The sequence below is a fragment of the Aethalodelphis obliquidens genome, unplaced genomic scaffold (genome assembly GCF_003676395.1).
Source record: "Aethalodelphis obliquidens isolate GAN/ISIS:26980383/991018 unplaced genomic scaffold, ASM367639v1 scaffold17, whole genome shotgun sequence".
NCBI lineage: Eukaryota > Metazoa > Chordata > Mammalia > Artiodactyla > Delphinidae > Aethalodelphis > Aethalodelphis obliquidens.
In genome coordinates this window covers 6,381,077-6,405,372 of record NW_020837961.1, presented here as the reverse complement: position 1 = coordinate 6,405,372, position 24,296 = coordinate 6,381,077, and the positions used below count along the sequence as shown (strand labels likewise).

The 24,296-nt window shown below is 40.8% G+C and overlaps 1 long non-coding RNA gene across 3 annotated transcripts in view; it reads left to right on the top strand.

Moving 5' to 3' along the window:
- The window catches only part of LOC113625931 (uncharacterized), a 141,736-nt gene that overhangs the window by 114,092 nt on the left and 3,348 nt on the right, over positions 1–24,296 (top strand). The window contains exon 6 of one of the 3 annotated variants that reach the window (XR_003434954.1): positions 9,975–10,784. The exons of the other annotated variants lie outside the window; for them this stretch is intronic. This is a non-coding gene — a long non-coding RNA (uncharacterized LOC113625931). Of the gene's footprint in view, positions 1–9,974; positions 10,785–24,296 lie in introns of those variants that run through there. 3 annotated transcript variants of the gene reach the window in all.

The following is a 24,296-nucleotide window of genomic DNA, read 5'->3' as shown; positions in this document are numbered from 1 at the left end:
ACAAGCATTTATTGAGTGTCCATCTCACTGCACTGGAAAGGCATGTGGACATGAGTACCTTGTAAGATTTCTTCAGCTATTCCTTGTCTATAAACTGCCACATCGAAGTTAACGACGGATAACAAGGGTGCCGTAGTCTGCCCTTCAGAGCTCTACTGGCAAATTCTATCAGCATCTAAAATTTTGCCTTTGCTACATCTAGGTGCATGGGGCTCTCTGTGAGACGGCATGCTATGGCCAAAGTGGGATGAAGTGAAAAAGAAAGAGGAGTTTCTTAGCATCAGATCAGTACGAAAAGATTATGTGTTCACTGCAACGTGCAGGAATTTTGCCTCATGAGTATCTGAAAAGCTTGTGGTCAGGGCAGCGACGTGTCTGATCAACAGTGACGTACACGGGTCCAGCTGTCCAGGGGAGTAACTATGGAGGCCTTTATAGGCTGGGTAAGAGTTGACTGGGCTGGAGCCGTGACTGGGCTGTAACCACTGCTCTTTGTGAACGCTGTTTTGATCTATTCAATGTTCCTCTACAGACGCAGCCACCTAAATTCTAGAATTCAAAAATGTACTGAGGGGCTTCCCTGGTGGCGCAGTGGTTGAGAGTCCACCTGCCAATGCAGGGGACACGGGTTCGTTCCCCGGTCCGGGAAGATCCCACATGCCGCGGAGCGGCTGGGCCCGTGAGCCATGGCCGCTGAGCCTGCGCGTCCGGACCCTGTGCTCTGCAGCGGGAGAGGCCACAAAAGTGAGAGGCCCGCGTACCGCAAAAAAAAAAAAAAAAAAAAAAAAAAGAAAGGTCATGTCTGCTACAGATCTCCAAAACAAAAAACCACAATGAGATCAAAATCAGAATAGCTTATAAGTCACTATAGAAAAGTGTCTTACTTCAACATAATTCTGCTTCTGTGGAGCAAATAGACAGCATGTATAGGAGAAATGCCAAAAGAGTATTATATTAACAACAGCAAAGCATCAGACAGCGGTCTCCCTAACTGCAGCAGGCTGGTAGTTACAGAGTCACGAACAGGTTCACCCTACAGACAGCAGATTACAGACACAAACCAAACAACAGTCAGGACAACAACAGCATAATAATAAAATAATGGAAGCAGCAGCTACGATTTCATTCTTAAAATAAGGAGGTAGTGCTTGTTTGAAATGTTTCATCATATTTTAATTTTCACAGCAGCCTTGTGTGGGCAATTACTATTATATAGATGAAGTGAGCCTTGGAGCACTTATGCAGTTTGCTCAAGTCACACTGTGAGCGAGCAGCAGGGACAGGAGTCCATCCATCCCTCTCTAACACGTAGATTCTAACCATTGTTTTCTACTGACCCTCCATCCAGTCTCTTTGGATGTAAGGGTGGGAAGGATCCATCATAGGGCTTTTAGCTCACGTTGACACAGCTGGATAACAGCACCTGAAATAGCTGAAGGAATTCTTAACAAAGTTTTTGAACCTTACTAAAGGGTTTCAACATAATTTAAAATCTTTCTTAATGAGGAGTATGGCTCACCAGCCTTGGGCTTAATTTCTCTCTCTCAAGCTCTCAAGCTCCCTGTATCACGGGTGGAGTCACCAAGGCTCTCACCTGGCAGCTCCCACAGGGTCTGGCACGGGGAGGGAGTAGTCGGGGGGGTTGGAAGCCCCTGTTTGTCAGGAGGCTGGACACACCTTTGATGAAGGATCATTACCTACCCAGGATATCCTTAACATTCCCTGATGGGTCACTTACATTTTATCACTTCCTATTGGTCATTAGAGCAGACAGCTTTCAAAGACAGGGCCTGGTGCAGGTGGACAATATAATCCGGGCAGGAAATAGCTGCATCACACCGCGCTCTTCTCTAAAGGTATAAGGAGGTCATCACACTTAGCTCTTCTAAACTTATGCCCCAGCTTCACAGTGTTCAATCTGAAAACTAAGGGGTGATAAAATGGTGGAAAATGATGCTTCATAATTCAAGGAGATAAAAGGAAGCCGTTGTCTGGGTGATACACAACGTGGAAATCCACAAACGCTTCATACCTGACTTTGGCGTGCATTAATAATTTCCTCTGTCCAGCAGACATACCCCTCCTAGTTATGTTTTATTTGACTGAGGTTAAAATGTATTTTCCATTCATGGATATATCCAACCTGAACATTATAGAAGGGTGATCCAACGTACATCAAGCGCTCGGAGAGCCTCTCTCTATTGAGTTGTGTTTTCTGAGGTCATCTGTGCTGCGTTATCGCTGAGTTCTCAAGAAGGAGGTTTATAAATATTTCAGAGGCTGTCTCTGTACACAAACCAGCTTCATCATGGCAGCTCTGTGGATTCACCCGTTCACGGGACAGGACCCTGCTTACAAACAACCTTCCAAGGGGTATTCTTTGGGGATTTTAGATAGAGTACCATAGAAATAGCTACTTCATAAGTTTAATATGAGGATTAAATGATGACTAGACATAAAATAATATGAGCTATCAGTAGTAGCAGTAGGAAAAGCTAGAGAATGAGTCAGAAAGATGATGTATTATGCTAATAATATTTGGTACTCAAGTTGAGCCTGTCTAAAGAAATCAGCTGTAGGTATTTATTAATTCATTCCGTCATGAATTATTGAGAACCACCTATGTCCCAGGCAGCGTTGTAAGTGCTGGAATGAAGCAGTGACTAAGACAGACCCAACCTCTGCCTTATGGAGCCGATATTCCAAGGGACACACAAAGTGGCTTTTCTTACTCTCTTTAAAACATGCTTTTGGTGGTTTACGATCTTATTTTTTTTTCTATAAAAAATCCATATAGAAATAAAGAATTTTATTTTGATGTGAACAAGAATTACTGTTTTTTACTTTTCTCTACCTATTTCATCTCTCCTGGAAGTCTCTAAAGTTTAAGGGCAAGACTGGAGATTGGTTGATTTTTTATTCTCATTCCATGCCTAGTAGTGTCTTTTTGTAAATAACATGAAATAAAAATACTTTTTCTGAATAACCAACCAATTTCAGAAACAAATTACGGAAATCTCTCTCATTATTTTGTACTTGCGTTTCCTATACACACAAACATAATGAATTTTTCCAGGCACCACAGGCTTGGTCTAATGGTTTTCACCTTTTAGACACTGAAATCTCTCCACAGAGAATCAGAACTAGCTCTGAGTTTTAATCTACTTATGCTGGGTGTCACAGAAGGGGAAAGGATGGGCATGTGGCATTACTCCCTGCAGGGCAAAGCCTGCCTCACATATACACGAGAGCGGATTCATCTTGCTTGGCCACGTGATCCAGGGACTGGGGAACAGTTCTCAGGGCCAGGCTAGGGAGATACAAGGTGATAAAGATAAGCGCTATATGAATGATACATAAACGATGTGCTATGAAATTCCCCAGGAAGAGAGCTCATTTGGGGTTACAGTGAAAACAGAAGAAAGGAAAGGAATTTAGGCTTGAAGAATAAGATTCCGGCAGAAGAGAAGGAGGAGGACATTATTAGTAGGTAAGTGGAAACCTCCCACTTGGAAGAATACGAAGAGCCTTGGGAATTTTTACTGTATGCTCTAGGCAATGGTAAGTGAGCGAAGGTTTCTGCCTGGGAGATTGACATGTAGCTTGTGAAAATGGTCTTCCCTGCTAAACTTGATGCTATTGCCTGAATTTAGAATTGAGAAATGATTAGAATTTAATGGAATATGATAGAACTTAATTGGAATTTAATAGGTCACATAGTCTATTAGGTGGATTGCCATCAGCATTAAAAAAAAGAAAAATAGAATAGAATACAAAGTATTAAAATATATTGCCTGTAGTGAGGCTAAGTATATTTTTATGAAACTTTCACTTTTGCACATGTGGGTAAGTGGGTGGGTAGGGAATCTGGAAGTGGATTTCAGCCAAAAAAGCTCAAAACCGGGCTTCCCTGGTGGCGCAGTGGTTGAGAGTCCGCCTGCCGATGCAGGGGACGCGGGTTCGTGCCCCGGTCCGGGAAGATCCCACATGCCGCGGAGCGGCTGGGCCCGTTAGCCATGGCCGCTGAGCCTGCGCGTCCGGAGCCTGTGCTCCGCAACGGGAGAGGCCACAACGGTGAGAGGCCCGCGTACCGCAAAAAAAAAAAAAAAAAAAAAAAAGTTCAAAATCACCGAGGTAGAGTCGCTCATGAGATTCTTTACTAGAGAGCTCTTGTTTCTTTCTTCCATACCAGAAATAGTTGTATTCCAACTAGCAACTATAGTATTCTATTTTTATCATATACATATCAGATTATCCTATAAGGAAGAAGATTGTGCGTTGACACAGACAATAACGGAGAAAGCAATGATACTGATTTTATTCAGTCTATTGCGATAGGGAGAGCGCCCCAGAGCTGAGATCATGGAGCCTCAGCAGCTGGTTTCTCCTCAGCTTCACAGGGAGGAGTGGAGACGCCCCAGGTGGGATGCTTTACCCTATGCATTGTTCTCTCATCAAGGGAAGTCTCCATCAGTTAGCTGTGCAGGAAAAGTTTATCTCTGTGTCTAGTTAATTTCAGGGGGGACAAACAGTTCTAATCTCAGCTAAGCCATCCGTGAGACAAAGAACAAGGAGCTGTCTGTCTTTGCCAGCATGTGCAGGTAAAAGGGGAAAGGTCTGTGTTTGTCCCTGCCATAGGTAAACAACGGGGTCCTCAAGAGTCTCTGGGGGTCACGAGAAAGAATGGCCAGTGAGTCTTTCTGACATAGTATGGGAAAGGTTGGTCTTTGCGGTCAGCCATTTCCTGGAACACAAGAGTGAGGGGATTTTGGAAAACAAAAGCTTGGGGAATTTCCTACCTAAGAGCTCAGGTAAACTTCGACGTTGTCAGTTTTCTCCTCTGGATTGGCTTTAAAGAAAGCACAGGACCAAATTCCCACCCACTTCCTACACATGGGTAGAGCGTGAATCCAGCTAATTTCTTGGATGATAATTAATGGTGGTTAACGCTGGTGAGTGCATAATGCTGTAACAGGAAACTTCTTTTTAATCTGAGAGTAATTAATACTGAAAATGATCATTTAAAGTGAATCTCCTTTCAGGGCAAAATTTAATAGAAGACAGAAGAAGTCATTTGAATGGACATTTACCTTGAAAATCACATTTAAAATAATAAAAATAAATTTGTGGAATCACTTGTTTAATAAAAGGCAATTTATAATTGCAGCTGTAAGCTAATTTTAGCACAAAGAATGGATGAGGCATTGATTTGAAGCCATAGCTTCATACAACACAATTTACTTGTGATTTTCATAGCACGATTTTATGGAAGATACCATCTGCAAAAAATATTCAAGACTTCTTCAATGTTCTGAGACGTCTCAGTCTTTTAATGTTCACTTTATTCCTTTTTGAAGTTTCTGTATATCCTCTTCTACATTTGGTAGGCAGGCTAACTCTATTAGATGTTCATTTGTTAATGGAGTCCTTACCGTTCCCTGACATCAGGTTTTTATCTTTTCCATGTGATGTCATCTTGTAGTTGATTGGTATTGGATATGTTGTATTGCTGGATATTTAAAACAAATATGTTGACTCAGTGTGTGGACTGACTGAGTAAACATTTTCTGGGTTCTGCAGTCAATATTTTCCTTTAGTTTAGGATGAACCTCGTTGTTCTATTAAATTCCTAGTGTTGAAGACTTCACAACAAATCTCCAACAGCAGCCACCCCTCTGCATTTTCGTGCTTTAGTTCGTGTAATTCTCACTTCAACTCTATGAGGCAGGTGTCAGTATTATACCTAGTCCATGAAAAATGAAGGCTTTGAGAATTTGTGTAATTTTCCCTAAATCCCACAGTCACCAATGGCAGAGCCAGGACATGAACACAGGAATCTTAATAACACAGTTTGTACTCTTTGCTGAAACGAGATGCTAACCTTCTCCTCACCAAGACTACCCACTTTCCATTTTTCCTACTTTTATTTTTCCCTGTGCCTGGATTTCTTTATCTACTTATTGGAAATTTAGTTTTATCTTGTTATATATTTTTAGCCAATTTAAATTCTTTGTAGGAAAAAGGAGAGGTGTATGCATTTTTAAAAGAGCAAATAACTTTTTCAAGGGAATCTGGAGACAAAGTGCACAAGGTTCTGGATCCTGTGAACTAGAGCCTCACTTGGGATCTTCACTCACTAGCTGAGTGGCCTGAGGTCAAGGTTAGAGCTCCAATGTCCTCACTTGTAAACAGTGAAGTTATTATTACCTCTCTCATAAGGTTATTTTAAGATTAAACACAATAATACATCTAAAGTGCTTGGCATCTTGTCTTTTACATGGAAGGCACCTAATAAACATTTCTATCATCATTGTTTTTATGCTGACAGGGAGACAGGTCTTCCAGGAAACAGTGTCCTGGGCTGGGAAAAAGCAGCCCTACTTCGTTCTAGTTCCGCTACCATTATGTAACATTTATTTTTCTCAATTTTTAAGTCACGAAGATGAGACAACCATTATTTTTTTCAGGTTGAGTGGATTCTTAAAACTTCTTTGGAGAGGCACCATCTAAGTTAATTCTGTAATGATCAAGTTACAAATATTTTATTAATTTGAAGATAGACAATATGGCACTGATGTAAGCACCTATGACTCTCAAAGGAGAGAAAGATGATCCTGGGATCACTAATTCTGGGTACTCATGTAATTCTAGAACCTGTTGGTGTGATTAGAAAGTCCACAGGGGGGCTTCCCTGGTGACACAGTGGTTAAGAATCCACCTGCCAATGCAGGGGACATGGGTTTGAGCCCTCGTTTGGGAAGATCCCACATGCCATGGAGCAACTAAGCCCATGTGCCACAACTACTGAAGCCTATAACGCCTAGAGCCCGTGCTCTGCAACAAGAGAAGCCACCACAGTGAGAAGCCCGCGCACTGCAATGAAGAGCAGCCCCTGCTCGCCGCAACTCGAGAAAGCCCGCGTGCGGCAACAAAGACCCAACACAGCCAAATACATAAATAAATAAAAGAAAGTCCACATGGGGTCATGCTTTTGATCACGGTGGTGGTAGGTGAAGCTTCCTGCCGTCAAGATTTCTGTTGGGCTACATGTTTTACTACAGTGACTGATTTCTGTTCTAATTTGGACTCATATTTGCAAACAAGCACTATATGTTATGTTTCAACTTTAAATTTTAAAATAGATCATATGGTCCAGAGCAAAAGCAATGTTCTTAAGTACCTCTGAAAGGTCAAAGGTCAAAGGTAGATGATCTATGTAAATTCAGTTAGGGATCAAAATGGACTTCTTCCAGTGAGAAGAACTGAACTGACAGTCTTTGAAAATCTTTCTCTGGAGACTTCTTACAGTAACAGGGAAAAATGTGGGTTCTTGGACAGTTTCTCAATAAATACAATTTTCTGAAATATCTCAGGGCTTTGTCAGACCTTATACCCTCTTTCAACAAAGAAAGTTGTCTTAACTGTTCTCTTATAAAAAGGCACAGAGTAAGAGAATTGAGAATGTTAATTACAAATGAGATAGTGGATTTACAAACTATTAAGAGCTGCAGAAATCTTGCAATACTAAAATATTCTGATTTTTCAAGAGTGACTCTCATAACCAATAAGGACCTACTGTATAGCACAGGGAACTGTACTCAATATTTTGTAATAACCTATAATGGAAGAGAATCTGAAGAAGAATATATATATATGAATCACTGTGCTGTACACCTAAAACTAACACAACATTGTAAATCTATACTTCAGTTTAAAATGATTAATTAATTAATTAATCTAATTAAATACAATTTTTTTCCTGAAAAACTAAGAATAACTCTCAATGACTTTCAACTCTTCTAAACATATAAAACATTTTCTTAAACCTTAATCCACCCACTCCTGACACGTTAGGACCTGAGGCAAGACTGCGCTGGAGGCTGAGGCCCTGCCCTCCAGCTCTGGGTCTGCCCTGTGCCCTGGAGGGCCTTGCTTACAGGACGGAACATGGACGCCCAACCATGTAGCCAAGCTCCCGCCTCCCCTGCGGCACACAGATGAGCTTGGCCCCCTGGGGCCTGCAACTGTCACATCTGTGGCTGGGCTAGTCTTCTAGACCATGGTCGTCACCTGGAAGCTTGTTAGAAATGCAGAATCTCAGGCCCCACCCAGACGTACTGAACAGTAGTCTACTTTTTCATAAAATCTCTAGGTGTCTTATGTGCAGGTTAGAGCTCGAGAGCCTTTGCTCTCACGTGGGAGGCTGAGGTCAGAGGCACCCATCTCTTACGTTTAAGAGCCTCCCTGTTAAAATGCTTTGTTCATCTTTTGACCTCTGAAGGACTTGAGAAGATTCTCGCCAATGATCAGTTCTGTTCAATTCCTTGTTGGACTTAAGGTCCATTCCAAACTATAGTTGATTTTTCATCTTATACATTTAATTTTTTTCGGTCAGGTAATTTTCCTTAAGCTGTTTTCTTAGTTGGAATGCACCCCACCCACCCTACTCTGTCAATATCACCTGCATCAGGGTGGCCACCTCTTCCGTGCAGCCCACCGCAATACCCCTGAGGAAGAGCTTCCGTTCTGACCCCATCCTCCTTAGTTAAAAACTCTGGTAGCCCATTCACTGGGTCTGCTCTGGTTATACAACTGAATCCTCCACGAGACTATCAGCTAGCTCCCTGACATAGGAGCTGAGTCCCATTCAGATTTAGATTCTCCATTACCCATAGCTGAGTCTATTAGATTTTAAATAAACACGTGAAATTAAATCTGCCTCTCTTAAGTTTATTTTTGTGGCTTCTGCAATTCTCTGCTTGTGCCAGAAAGGATATTAAAATAGTCCTGCAATTTTAATGAAGGTAGATTTTACTCCTGGGTCTTATCACGTTTAGGAAAGTGTATACATTTTGTACTTTCATGCAAAATTGTGCTTGGCACCATCCTGGTGGTCACGAAGGGAAGCAAGGCTGTTCTTCGATGAGAATTCTTGGGCAGCTGGTTCTAGTTCTGTTAGTTAACAGTATTCAAATGGAGGAATTGCTTTAGCTTGGAAAGTAAACCTCAGATATAGGAGGAGTAGAGCTGAAGAAAAAGGAACTTGTGAAAAACGGAATACAGAAGTGTAAAGGAAAGGTAAATTTCTATGACTGGCCCCGTCTTCTGGCTCTCCGTGTCCATGGGTCATAACTGGGGAGTCACGGGGGTGTAGAGAGGGGGCAGGAACTTGGAACTGGGAGTCTGTGCTCTAGTTTTGGCTCTTCTGCTAATTAACTGAGCACCTGAGAAACTCACTAAACATTTGTGGGTCTCTGTTGTCACATCTGAAATATGAATAGTTGGTCAATGCTTCTTAACCAGAGAAGAAAGCTAGAAAAATGGGGGGTAGGGGGGTCTTGTTTAAAGACACGTGGCCAGGTGGGACACCCAGAAATGTGTATTTGCTGGGTTTGTGATGGGCCCCAAGCATGAGGTGCCTTTCTGATATTCATTTCTGGTTAAGCATCAGTAAATTAGATGCTCTCTTAACATTCCTTCTAGCTCAAATATTCCCCGATTTAATGACTACCAGCCCCGTAGTGAATGCATGGTTAGGAGTCTATGTGTCTGGCAGACACTGCTGGTTGTACCCCTCTTCCTTTAGGAACAAAACCCCAAGTTTTTGCTCCGCACATGCCTTCCAGAATAGCTATTACATTTCCCAGCTTTCCTTTGGGTATGTCCATGGACTAAGTTCTGGCTAAAGGGAAGTGGTAAGTGCAGATTCTGGGAGCGCTCTTAAAAGACGGAGGTGTGCCTCTTGCTTCTTCTTGCTGACTGGCCTGCATAGATGATAGTGGAAGATGGGCCAGCCGGACATGGGAGCCGCCATAGGAGATGGGAGGGAACCAGGACAGTGTGGCCTGGGTCCAGGACACCAGGGAGTCGTGTCAGGCGGGAGCTTACTACCCCCAGGCTTCCTTTATGTGTGAGAGAAAGACATTATTATCTAGTTAAAGTAACTGCAGTTTTGGTCTTACTCTTTCTTTCAGCCAAACCCATTTTAAACTAAAACAATATGGAGCATGAAAAAGACCTTGTGGACTCCAGTTATGCTTCCCAATCTTCATGTCAGCACGAATTGGAATGTCTATTTACTGTGGCTTTTTGTTTTCTACCTCTGTAAGTGCAGTATGTTTATAAGACAGAGAATAATATTGTCTTTTACAGAGAGCACTTCTTTCACAGCCAAAAATTGATGGAGACGTATCACAATTTTAGGAAACACAGTTTTCTTTTTATGATTTTATCTTATTCTCTACAAATATATATTATTTCCTTGGCATATGCCATATATATATATAAAATTTTTGCCCTCAAAAATGGTGGGTCACCATTAATTTTGTGTGAAATTTGGTAGGACCTGAACTACAGTGAAATACCAAGAACTGCCATTTGAATTACATATTATTGCTAATAATTGTCATTATTGGCAATGAGCAAACATGTGGTGTTGAGTTTTTTAAACGCTTCTACATTTTTTTTGAAAGTTTGGGCTTTGTCAAGAGCTCATTAGGAAAAACCCTTTAATTCTTTTCCTTCCCATTTGTAGTTGAACAAAAACGCACACCCACACACACCATATATGTATACGATAATGGAATTTGTTTCTTGAGGACTTGCATTTAGCCTGTGAAAATTACCTTTAATGACTTTGAAAGATATTGTGCTTTTTGCACATTTTAAGTTTCTGATGGGGGACAGGGATGAGGGGCAGGGATGGGAGGATGGTGTGCAAAATTCTGGGATTAAAAGTCACGTGAATAATCGTTTCCATTTCCAAACCTTTCTTAATAAATATGGTAAAATGCCACAGTAGATATTTCAGGCTATTTAATAAAACTCTCTTTCTCTCTCTCTCTCTCTCTCCTCTCTCATACACACACACACACCACACCCCAAAACAAACTCATTCTCACATACAGAATAGAATCTAAACCAAATCAAACCATAGAGAAAGATGGTTGGGTGGGGAAAGGAAACGGGGACTATTATGAAGAGCTCTCTCTGTTTACCTTCATTCCTCTCATCCGGGTTCGTGTAGATGGAAGCCAGAGTAAAGAAGGAAAAGATAACAAAAGCCAATAAAATGAATGCCATTTCCAGGTTGGTAAACGGAAGCTCCATGAAAGACCACAAACTTCTTCGCCTGCAATGGAAAGCAAACACCGGCTTAGTATACTCTGGTCCAGAGAGAACTTGTTGAGTAATTACTTATTGTAGAATGAGATTTACTAAGACTTTTTTAAGATACTTCTGTGCACCTGGAACAATACACTTGGCACTAGCAGAAATGGAGGGTGCTCTCGTTTTTTGAAATTTGACATCAGTATTGGTGTAATTGAACTTAGACTTTGCTGTGGAGATTGGAGGAGAACATGGGAGTCTGAATGGCAGAGTCAATTTATGTTTTATGAGTTTTTTGGACAAAACCCTGGGAGTAAAGATAGAGTATATTTCATATCATGAAGGAAAAAATAATGTTGATTTCTAGCTCACTGACCACACCCAGGTTCAGAGTAGTGTTCTTGTGCCTGAAGTTACCCAGCGTTTGCCAACCAGGTGATAAATTCTACAATTGAAGCAATTTTTAGTGAAGAAACCATAGTCTTCAGAGTAGCTGGATCAAACTCAACCCAAATAAAGATAAATGTGTTAACAATTAGGAAAGAAAGAAGGCTTCAGGGAGAAATCTGGACCTGAAGCTTGGCACTAAAGGAACCCCAGTTTTCAGTAGAGAAGAGAGGCAAAGTCAACCCAGAGAGAAAGGAGTAATTCATTCAACACGTGCCTTTTGAGCTTGGCATTATGTTAATCTGTGTGGTGACTGTGGTGTGTTCCAAGGAAAAAGAGCAAGATAAACTCAAAGGGCCAATACTGCCAGAACAAAGACTTACAGCACTCCTATCACTCTGTCACAATGTGACCATTGCAATGTCCCAGAGCCCTCCCAAGCAGCGTGCCCTGTCCCTTTCCCATCCCACATAAGGAAGGGTATCGGCCCCGTTTTTCTCCCGCTCAGCACACTGAAAGTATACATACTTTGCCCAGTCAGCAGATGACTTGCAGGTTCCCTATAAAAACAGACAAGCAACCCATGCTCATTGTCAACGTTCCCTGGCTACCAGGAAGTCAGCCCGCTCTTCTTGTAGGGACCCTTCTCTCTAATAAAGCTCTATCTTCCTTACTTTCTGCCTCGTGTCTGGAAATGCTTTTCCAACCCATGCTTGGCCCACGACGGTGAAGTGAGGTGATGTGAGGAGAGAGCTGCAGGAGTAGGACACAGGTGAGATGTAATTAGCATTAAAAGGGCCACGCACTGTTTTAGGAGCATGTCTCTTCATGCTAACTCTATAAGGTAGATCCTATTATTGTCTCCATTTCATAAGTGAGGGCACTGAAGTACCAAGACAAGTAAAGCAACTTATCTTAGACCATAAAAGTAGGCAGAGGTAGACTATCAAGTCTGGCAGCCTTGTTCCAGAATCTTCACCCTTAATCAATGTACTATACTGGCACTCAACCCACCAACTAAAGAAGCAAGCTAACGAAACCCACCCTTATTCCTTTCTCTCTGGGTTGACTTTGCCTCTCTTCTCTACTGGAAACTGGAATTCCTTTAGTGCCAAGCTTAAGGTCCAGATTTCCCCCTGAAGCCTTCTTTCTTTCCTAAACTAGCATCACTACTTTCTTTTATACTTCTTAAGCATACAGTTTTGTGTTACAGCAGCTCAGAGACCAAAAAATAATTTTTATTGCCAGTATCTTAGTGAGGACTGTTCCTGAAAAAGTAGAAGCAAAATAACAGAGAAGAAAAAGAAATGATGCCATCTAGCGGTGACCAAGGGCTATAGGTCGGAACAAGAAATGAGGAAATACCCAAGGTCGCTAACGTTTCATTACAGTACATGGTAACCGACACGCACCTATGCAAACAGTCTCCCATAGCCTTCAGCTGTCCCACACCCAGAATATCCACTGACTTTAAGGTAGCTGTTTCTAGAAGGAGGCATCCATTAGCATTTTCTACACATGCAGATTATGTACTGTGAGTTATTTCTAGCTCCGCCTACTGGATGCTGTTATCCTAGGCATAATGAACACAAGGTTTTTGTTGGATTTTAAGTAGAATTTGAAAGCTGAGGGCAAGGATGTGGTAGGTAATACATATTGTTAGATATCTGTGAAACCAAGTCCCCCTAAAACCGAGTTCCCTTACCAAGTGTATGCTCAATCTCCCTGTCCAAAACTTTATGCCCTTTCTTGTGCCCCCTGACCTCAATCATGTGATAACTGACCGCTAGTCAACCAGAGTCAGGTGACTAAAGTTGATGTCGTCAATAACATAGTTAATGTAATAAAACTGCTGTTGTAAGTATCATCGTTAACTTACAAACTCAGGCTGTTTCTCCAGGGCAAGATGAGCTCACAGACCCTGAGCCGTGGACCACTTGGCCAGAGAATCTAAACCAGAGACATTCTGACTCCTGAGCTAGATTAAGAAATGTCACAAGATGATGATTAATCCCAGCTTCTTCATTCTTCCCCTTTAAAACACTCTCAACTCCAAGACCAAGTGGGAGTGGATCTGAGGCTTGTCTCCCACGCCCTTGCTTGGTGTCCTGCAATAAACATTTACCTTGCTGCAGATTCCCACTGCCAGTGTTTGGCCTTCTGTGCTGTGGGCATGCAGGCTCGGTAACATCTATGGCTCTTGAACGTGGAACCTAACTATGTCCTTCTCGACTGCTGGGGCAGAGAGCCCGTAACCAGGATCCCTCCACAACCATGCCCTCAATTCCAGGAAAGGTGGCTTCATGGCCATCTTCTGGGTCTCAAAGTCAAACGTTTACTGTCTGAAGGCAAAGCTGATGCCTTCAGAAGATGAAGCTCTTTGCCCTCTCCCCACTCTTGAGTATTCTTTGTCGGAGCATCTGAAACATAGACGGTTGTGCAACCTGCATTTCTTCCTGGGTCATGTACCTACAGTCTGATCTCTGGATGCTTTCGTCCATCTCAGGTTGCTCCGTGTAAAAAGGAATCACGTGTCCCCTGTCGTAGGATTAACTGCAATTATAATTTAGTAGCAGACTGTAGATAAATCAGATCCATTTTTACATAATAAAAATAAACCTTACTCCTTTTATCATATGTATTTAGATCGTATCATATTGCATCTAAGCTTAAGTTGCAGTCGCTTACTAGTAACAACTAGAGCATGGCACCTTGATTTTCATTATTACTTAGATGATCCCCAGAAACCAACTAACTTCAGACATTATCTTCTCGATTTGGGGAGGGAAATGGGTCAGTAAATGAATGTCGCCCCACCATCCTCCACTCCTGCTGTCCTTCAACATCTAGAATAATCTTTATAAGTGTAAATCTCATCACGCCACTCTTCTGCTTAACTCGCAAGTGGCTTCCCTTGGAATAAAATCCTCATCCCCAGGCCTTCCCTGCGAGGCCCTGCATCACCTGCCCCGCATCCCCTCCGATGGTCACACCTGTGACACGTCCTGTGCTCCCTCGAGCTGATCTTGTCTGTATCCCTGGTCACAGCGAGCTCACGCCTGCTGAGCCCCGCACAGCTCCTCCTGTCCGGGCCTGGCCATCTTCCCTGCATTTTCCCTGTGTCTAGCTCCTGTCCCAGCACCACCTCTGCACAGAGGCCTTTCCTGACCTTCAGGCTAAACCAGGCTCTGAGCACTGTTCATTGTCCTGTTTTCTTTTCACCACAGTTCTTCTCCCTTGCATATTTTGTTCGTCTCTCCCCATGAAAACAGGCCCCTCTGTTGTTTGCAGTTATGTTCTCCCAGTCTGTGGCTCGCCCATTCATTTTCTTAAATATGTAGTTTGACGAGCACTAGTTTTAAATTTGATGAAGTCTAATTACCTATGTCTTTGTATGGTTATTAATTTCCGTGTGCTATCTAAAAGTCTTTTTTTTATTCCCAAGTTGCAAAGATACTCTTCTATCTTTTTTGCGCTGGAAGCCTTATCATTTAATTTTTTTTAGATTTATTTTTATTGAGGTAACATCAATTTATAACATCATATGTTTCATGTGTACAACATTATATTTCTACTTCTGTAGAAAATATTTACAAATCATGTATTTGATAAGGGGTTAAGATTCAGAATATAAAAAGAACTGCATATTATATATCTGACACAGGACTTGCAGCTGCAATACATACATACAAGAACTCCTCCAACTCGATAATAAAAAGAAAAGCCACACAATTTTTTTAAAAATGAGCCAAGTATTTAAATAGGCATTCGACAAAGGAAGATATATGAATGACCAATAAACCCCTGGGGAAATGCTTAGCAACATTAGTCATTAGGTAAATCCAAATAAAACCACAGTAAGACAGCATTATCCAAACACCAGGACAACAAAAATTAAAAGGACTGACCACCTCAAAATTAGCAGGGATGTCGAATAACTGAAGTGAGGGAGATGAAATGATGTAATCATTTTGGAGAGGCTCTGATGGTGTCTTATAAAACTAAAATTATTAGTACATTATGACCCAGCAATTCTACTCCTAGGTGTTTACACAAGAGGCTGAAAACATAAGTCCAGTGAAAGAGACATGTAAATGTCCGTAGCAGGTTTCTTCATAATAGCCCCAAACTGGATAAAACTCGGGTGTCCATCAACAAAAGAATAGATAAACAAACCGTGGGACATTCATACAATGGAATACTATCGTAATACTACTCATAGTAAAAAAAAAGGAACGACTTACTGATACACTCAAAAGCATGAATGAATGTAAAAAGAATCATGCATGTATACTGTATGAAGGAGGAGAATAGTGTTTGCCTCTAGGGTGGGGAAAGGGACTGACTGAGCAGGGGTATGAAGAGCCTTGCTAGATCTGGAGTGATGGTGACGCTCTATACCCTGACAGGGGCTTGGATTACACAGATGTATATATCAAATGGTATACTAAAGATATGCGCATTTCCCTGCATGTGAATTTTACCTCAAGGAATAAATGAGTATTGAGCTCTAGTTAGTGATATGTATCCCGAAGTATTTAGGGGTACACTTTAAATTGAGATCTGCAACTTTAAAATGCATCATAAAAGTAAATAAGACAAATTGATAGATGGATAAATGGATATTGAATAGTATGTGAAGAAGCCGATATAGGAAAATGTTTTTATTTTATTTTTATTATTTTTAATTTTTTTTTCTATTTTCCCACACCGCCCGGCTGTGGTATCTTAGTGCCCCGACCAGGGGTCGAACCCATGGCCCCTGCATTGGAAGCGCTGAGTCTTAATCACTGGACCTCCGGGGAAGTCTCAGGAAAATGTTAATGATAGAATCTGCATGGTAGGTATTCGGGTGTTCATGGTATAATTATTTCATTTTTCCCGTATGTTTGAAAATTTTCATAATAAAGAGTCTTTGCTGCTAAATCTTAGTTAAATGGCTCTAGGTTGGGCCTGTAGATATGAAAATCAGCATTTTGCCTGTGTTTGTATAGGTTGATTATAAATATTGCAGCTCAGGGAAATTTTGTTTTTAATTGTTGATAATGTAATTGCTGCTGTCTCAACAGACAGTTGTTCTGTGAGCCTGGGAGGCTTTTCTGTACCTTATTACACAGCACAACAGGCAATGACATCAGTTTGATCCAACCTGAATTTTGAGGCATATCCCATAACATTTTATCTCAGGTTGCTGGTTGAATATCTAGAACAAAATTATGTTGGTCACAGAAAGAAATATTATTATTTATCTTCTTTATTCTAAATTAAAAACAAATAAATCATTATTTAACTCTGTTCCTCAGAAATATTTCTCTTGAAATTATTTCTTGCTTTTACCAAAATGTAGCACTATATTTCAACACAAGGAAAGTATGGGAACAGAGCGAGGTCTTGTGAATCCATTCAACTTGCTTAATTCCACCTTGGAATTAAATGAAAATACATATCTTCTAATTTGGAAAAAAAGAAAAACTAGCACAAAGAAACCAATCATAGCAAAGGAGAAGAACAATATTCAGAGAGGCTGTTCTACAAAGTGGCGATTTCTCCTCCACCTTTTAAGCCATATTTCTTTTACTTTAAAAAAAATCCCCAGGCAAGAACAATACGTGGAATTTCAAAGTCACGGCGATGAAATATACTACTGGTTAATATAGACTAATAAAAAAGAGTTTCATTTTGAGATTAAAAAGTATGTGGAGTTTATAAAAACTTACCAGAAGTATTCCTGTCCCTGAGAAAGGCTAGGAAGAAACCCATGAGTCTGGTTCAGACAGAGGCTTCAGTGTCTTGGGGTCAGGACGGGCCGGGCCACGTCTGTTAATAAACATTTCACTGAACTCGACTAGTCCATGAAAACACAGACGTGTCCTTGTGCCCCTTCATTAACCAAAGTTTAGTAATCTCCTAGTTGGAGTTTTAATTAGTATTTGTCCAAGGAGAATCTGTACCCCTAAAGGGAAAACAAAAGCCCTTCTGAAGAATCAAGAAGGAAACAGGAAACAGTACGAATGCAATTCAGTTATTTACTTTTTTATCACACCCTTCTGCAAATACCATTATACATCCAGCTCTCAGCAAGCAGAGACGGCCCTCAGCTGACGCTCACTGGGGGTTCAGCAGGTGGTTTATAGGAGTGAGTGCCGGAGCACAGGTCAATTTCTATAGGCTTCTTTAAGGATAACGTAGGCTGAACAATTAACTGGACAACCACTTGGGACTTTACAGCTAGTTGTCAGCTTGTCTTGTTTTATATTGTTGCATTTGAAGCAACCCTTTTGCTGTTTAATTCACCAGGAGGTCTCATTCCTTTACTTTCTCTTATTCATTTTTTTTTACCTTAAAAGCATTAATGAATAAATTAATTAAGGAGTGAGAGCAACGCTTATAGAATGACTTTAGCAATTTTAAATGTTCCCACACTGAGACCTTTGAATGGAGGGAGTTATTATAAGGGGCTGCTAAATTCTTATGTCCAGTGTATAAAAGTTTGTGATCTCTCCCAAGACGCCAGAAAGACTACATTAAGGTCAAAAAAGCAGGGGCAACTTGAGGCCCTCTCACAGAACACATTCCATCGGGTTCTAAGTCAGCCTCTTCACACCTCAGTAATACTTCCATGACCGGAATACCCGGCAAGTTAGGAGTGGAAGGATTCTTCCTCAATCTGATAAAAGGCATTATAAAAACCTAGAGCAATCATTATACTTAAAGGTGAAATACTGAATGCTTTTCCCCTAAGGCAATCCAGCCACTTTGGACGTTATACTGGAAGTTCTAGCCAGTGCAGGACGTGCCCTTCATAATATTTGCACATAGAAATTTCCTTCTTTTGCTCGAGCTTTCCAGCATCGAGAGACACGCTACTTCTGGAGGTATTCCGTCCCATGTTTGTAGAGTTCTGACTGTTAGAAAAGATGAAATTATATTACAGCAAATTTGGTTTCCCTGAAATTTCTTCCAACAGAGTTTATTTTTATCCTTTCAGGCACATTGAACATTTCTACTTCCTCTTCCACCTGGAGCAGTTGGGATATCTGAGGACAGCTACCATTCCATCTGAGACTTCAGTTTGCTAGTTCTTTTCCCTGCATTTGCTCTCCTTCCTGAATTCAAATCCCCTCAGAATCCTGGTTGTGTTCATTTAAATCATTTCTAGTTTGTCAAGGGTCCATCTAGGAAGTGTGGTGCCCAGGGGTTTTGCATCTACAGGGCTTCAGTGCTGTACACAGTAGAACAGGAATATTGCCTCTGCATTCTAGGTAATGATCTTTCCATAAACAGAAACATCATCCTTACTACGAGCTAACATTCCCAAGTCTCTTTTACGCCTGCTGCAGATAAACCAGACCTTCCGTATCCTGCACTAGTGAAGACAATTTCTTTGAAAATAGGTGTAAGTCTTTACATCTCTTTCTCTTAATTTCCATTTTATTAGTTCTCACACAACGTCAGAGCCATCTATTTCTGTCGTAAAATGTATACTACAGCTCTGTGTCTTTCACAAAATTGATAATCATATTGTTTTCTCTGTCTAGTTGCTGGTAACACTCTTGAAAAGCATGGGCTGAAGATAGCACTTGAAATCTGCAAAATGATTTAAATTTATTCATCAATTTTTGCGGTACGCGGGCCTCTCACTGTTGTGGCCTCTCCCGTTGCAGAGCACAGGCTCTAGACACGCAGGTTCAGCAGCCATGGCTCACGGGCCCAGCTGCTCTGCGGCATGTGGGATCTTCCCGGACCGGGGCACGAACCCGTATCCCCTGCATCGGCAGGCGGACTCTCAACCACTGCGCCACCAGGGAAGCCCGACATTCTTTGGTTATGTTGTTCAACTAACTATTAATCCTCATACCCACATTGCCATCCACTTAAGCTTCTCTATTTAATCAGATCATTATGAGGACGCTGTCAAGGGCTTGCTGACAGCCAGTATGTTCTTTTTTTTTTTTTTAATCATTATTTGTTTTATTTATTTATTTATTTTTATTAAAAAAATTTTTTTGGCCACACTGCGCAGCATGCGGGAATCTTAGTTCCCCGACCAGGGACTGAAATCATACCCGCTACGGTGGAAGCGCAGAGTCTTAACCACTGGACTGCAGAGGAAGTCCCTACGGTCTTCTGCTGATGACTCTAAAACTCTGGGAAATCAGTTTGGTCCAAGACCATTGTCCTTGATGATACCCTGTGGTCTCGACGACCAGAGTTTTCTCTTCGGGGGTTTGCCAATTGCTCCCTTTAATAGTGAACCCTCTCTGGAGATGAGATACTTCCGGCTGCTGATTAGGGACCTGGAAACCTTGGACCTCTTAAACCATGGTGAGGATATAGGAAGGCGAGCAAACTATGACTTTTTCTTCAGAGTAGAGAATTTCCGGTAGTTTGGTTTTTCTCAGCGTGTTTAAGTTGTCTTCTGGACTTGGACCCTAAAGAGATTATTTGGTTCTGTGAACCTCTGAGTTTCATTTCAAGGAAAATCCTACTTTAACATGTGGTGCAGATAAGATATATAAATATTAGGGATGTGTTTATAACCTCATTACTCTGAAAGTTACACAGAGCAAGGGCAAATTTTCCTTAGGTAGGACTTTGTTTTTAGTTAGCATTTTACATTAAGCTTTAAAATTCTAAAGGTTCAAAAGGGAACATACACAAAGGTCTTCCTCTCATCCCTATTTTTTAGCTGTTTACGTATCTTCACTAAAGACAACCAACTTCATTGGGGGGTTGTGATTTCAGAGATATTTTATGCATATACAATCAAATATGCAAAAATACTCTGCTTTACTTTTAATACAAATGATAGACTACTACATATATTTTTCTGTACTTCGATTTTTTTCCATTTCATATATCTTGGAGATTATTCTAAGATATAATTTTTTTAGATAAAGTTGTAAGGGTTTGTTCTTTTATTTTTATTTTTTAAATTATTTTAAATTCTTGATAATTGAGAAATTAAAACATGTACACAAACAGATTCCAATTTACCCACTATCCAACTTCAACAATTATCAACTCAAGGTCAGTTATCGACTCAAACCAATTATCAACTCAAGGCTGACCACTCCTTATCATTTTTTAAGAATAGAGTTATAATTAACATACAGTATTATATTCATTTCAAGTGTACAACATCGTGATTCAATATTTTTATACTTTATAACATAATCACCACAAAAAGTCCAGTTATCATCCATCTGTCACCATACAAAGTTGTTACGATATTATTGACTATATTTCCTTATGTATACATTACATCCCTGTGATTTATTTATTATATAACTGGAGGTTTTTACCTCTTAATTACCGTTCACCTGTTTCATCTGTCCCCACCCACCCCCTCTGGCAACCACCAGTTAATTCTCTGTATCTATGAGTCTGTTTCTGTTTCATTGTTTGTTTGTTTTCCAGATTCCACATATAAGTGAAATCATAGGGTATTTATCTTTCTCTGTCTGACTTACTTCACTTAGCATAATAGAGGGTTTGTTACTTTAAAATGCCTTATTTAAAGTAAGCTTTTCCCTTGCTGTAGTTATTTGTTTTTATTTTAATATTAATATATTATTCAATATCACATAATTTTAAAGTTAAAATATTTTAAAAGTTAACATAGACCACTAGATGGTGCTGTCATCACAAAGAAATGAAAAGTATACATAGTATTTTTAAAATAATTTGCACACTGTAAGGAAAAAACCCAACTACTATAAAACTGTACAAAGCAAAAAGTATAGGCTAAATTTCTAAGTACTATTCTCCAAAGGCAGTCAATGATAACATGGACACTCTTCTCTCTTCCCAGTTATTTTATCCATACTTGTATATCTATATCTATATATTAATTTCTCAATTATCTATATATTCTTTAATAAAAAATCTCATACACACGTTGTTATTTTGAAACTTACTTTTTTAAACCTAATAATATATCATGGAGTTCTTTCCATGCCAGTACATATAATTAATTTCATTCTTCAGTAAAATGTGTCGAGAAAATGGTTTTCAAGGATCAGAATATTATAAAAGGTTACAATGATATGTTACTTGTATAATTATTGTACTTATTTCATGAGATGTTATTTGTTATAATTGAGTTCATTGCTCATAATAGACATTTAGGCCGTTTCTGAATTTTTGCTTATCCAAACAATAGTGCAGAAAACACCCTTGTGCCTTTATCCTGGCGCGCTGGCTGCAGAAGTCCACGTTGACGTCATTTTCTCTTGGAAGCTTAGAGGCACGATCTCCTTGACTTAAAGCTTCTAGCCTTGCTGTTGAGCAGTCAAACGTGCCATTCTTATTCCTGATTCCACGTAAACCCTTGGAATCTGATCTGTTCTCTCTGCCCATCCCACTCCCTTTCTCGGCTTTAGGGACCGTGTCTTCTGAACACTCTTGACCATGTCCCTGGGTGCCATTCTTTTCTTCCAAACATTGTTTTGGGACCTCAGTGAGCCCTTTCAGTCCTTCTTAGAAAATGTTCTTGATTAGTTCTTTGATAATTTCCTCCCCTCCATTTTCTTTCAAGAATTCCTATTATTCAGATTAATAATCCTATCAGACAGGGTCTACATTGTAAAAAATATTGCTCTCTTCTATTTTTTTTATCTTTGTCTCTTTGTTCTATTCCTGCTTCATGTCCTCAACTTTATTTTCTAACCCTCTGGCTTTTTATTTCTGCAGTCGTATCCCTTTTTAAAAATTTATTAATTCTTATGTGCCATATAATAGATGAGACTGTGGATGAAAATGAGGTGAATCAAGCCGCAGCACTAAAATAAGGCTCAGATTCATGCTTTAGTCCTTCGTGGTGCTTTATGAGACCAGGTGTGGCATAACGGAGAGGGCGCTGGCTTAGGGGTCAGGAGGTTTACATTCCTATGCCAGGTAAGCCAATAATTAGTGGTGTCAGCGCATCTCTGGGTCTCATTCCTCATTTATTCGTTAATTTATTCAGCAGATATTGTACTCAACTATTACTATGAGTCAGGCACCAGGTTGTAAGAAGAGAATGTTGAACCAGACGGTGTCTGAGGTGTTTTCCTCCCTCTGAAATTCCAAAGCCCTTGGATTCTACCTCTTAGCTGGTTCCTTCCTTTCTTTCCCTACTTTCACCACCTGAGGTCAGGACCTTACCTTCTATTGAATAAATTTCTGCACCATCTCTTAGCTGGTTTTTTGATGTCACAGCAGGAAAGACTAGGGAAGGAGGAGAGGAAGCAGGGCACATGGCATGATTCAGTGAGCCTGTGGGATTTTGGAGTTTTCTAGTCTCACCCCATATTGCTGCCGTCAATTTTTACAGATTTTAAATTTTAAAATAAAATTATTTTAAAATAATTTTACAGAGCTTTCTCCTTTTCTAGTGGGATCACCAACTCTCCTGGTTTACCTGGGACTGTGAGTTTCCTGGGATGGGGGACACTCTGTGCTAAGACGGAGGCAGTCCAGGACAAACCAGGGTGGCGGTCACCCTACCTCTGGATATTCTTTTTTGGTAGCAGCTTTTTCTTTTTTCTTAGTTGCAATCATTGTTTTTTTCCCTCTGCAAATATTAATTATAAGACTTTTTTAAAGGTTTTTGTTTTTCATAGTACTATGTGTTGTCTCTGCTTCCTTTGAGCTCCTCTGGTTTACTTATTTTAGTCTCTCCTTTGCGTTGGAGGCTTTCCACAAATGTAACAGGCTGATCACATTTGTGAGTACTGACTGGATGCTCTAGGAGGTGGGTGGGGTCTGTCAGCCGCTGGGTTTTACTGTGGGACGACTGGGGAGGGACCTAGCATGTCACCGTGGGATTGCCAAACGTCAGCCTAGAGAGCCCCTTATTTTAGGCGGGCCAGTTTTTTGTTTGTTTGTTTGTTTTTTACATCTTTATTGGAGTATAACTGCTCCACAATGGTGTGTTAGCTTCCGCCCCATAACAAAGTGAATCAGCTACACACACACACACATGGTCCCATATCTCTTCCCTCCTGCGTCTCCCCGCCTCCCACCCTCCCTATCCCACCCCTCCAGGTGGTCACAAAGCACAGAGCTGATCTCCCTGTGCTATGTGTAGGCGGGCCAGTTTTCCCAAACAGAAATCCTCCATGTTGCTGCTGGGAGTCTGCCCTTCTGGGGGAGCAGGGTTCGGAGCAGAGGACGTAGTAAGCAGAAGTGTCCGGTGAGCAGAAAGTTCTGGTACGCGGGCTTCCGGGACTCCCCTTTTCTCAAGTAGGGGCTTCACTCTCTCTGTTGTGTCTCTGAGACTAAATGCTCTGTAGTTCAAACTTTTCAAGAATGTAAACCTCTCGTCTGCCCCTGTAGCTGGAGAGAGGTTCTTTCCTAGCTGTGTTGGAAGAGGAACAGTTTCTGGAAGTCAAACTGCTCTTTTAAGACGACTTTCATTTAATTCTCCAGATTTCAGCTTCAAACACTTGAAAGTCTCCTTGTCTTATTGAAAAACCTTGCAATGGTATCCTAGTTATTTCCTGGTTACCTCCTAATGCCTGTCCTTAAGCCCCCTCCCCAAACTAGCTCCCACAAGCCCGGCACAGTCCCAATTCAGGACACTTACGTTTGCTGTGCCGTCTTCCACCAGGTCCCTGCATGACTGGTCCCTCAGCTCCTTCAGTTTTTGCTCAAACGGCACCTTTTCAGCAAGGGCTTTCCAGATCCCCATACGTTAAGACACACTCCCCAGACCACGACTACCTACCTGTGTTCTGATCTTTTTCCACAGCCCTTGTGACATTATATATATATATATATATATATATATATATATATATATATATACACACACA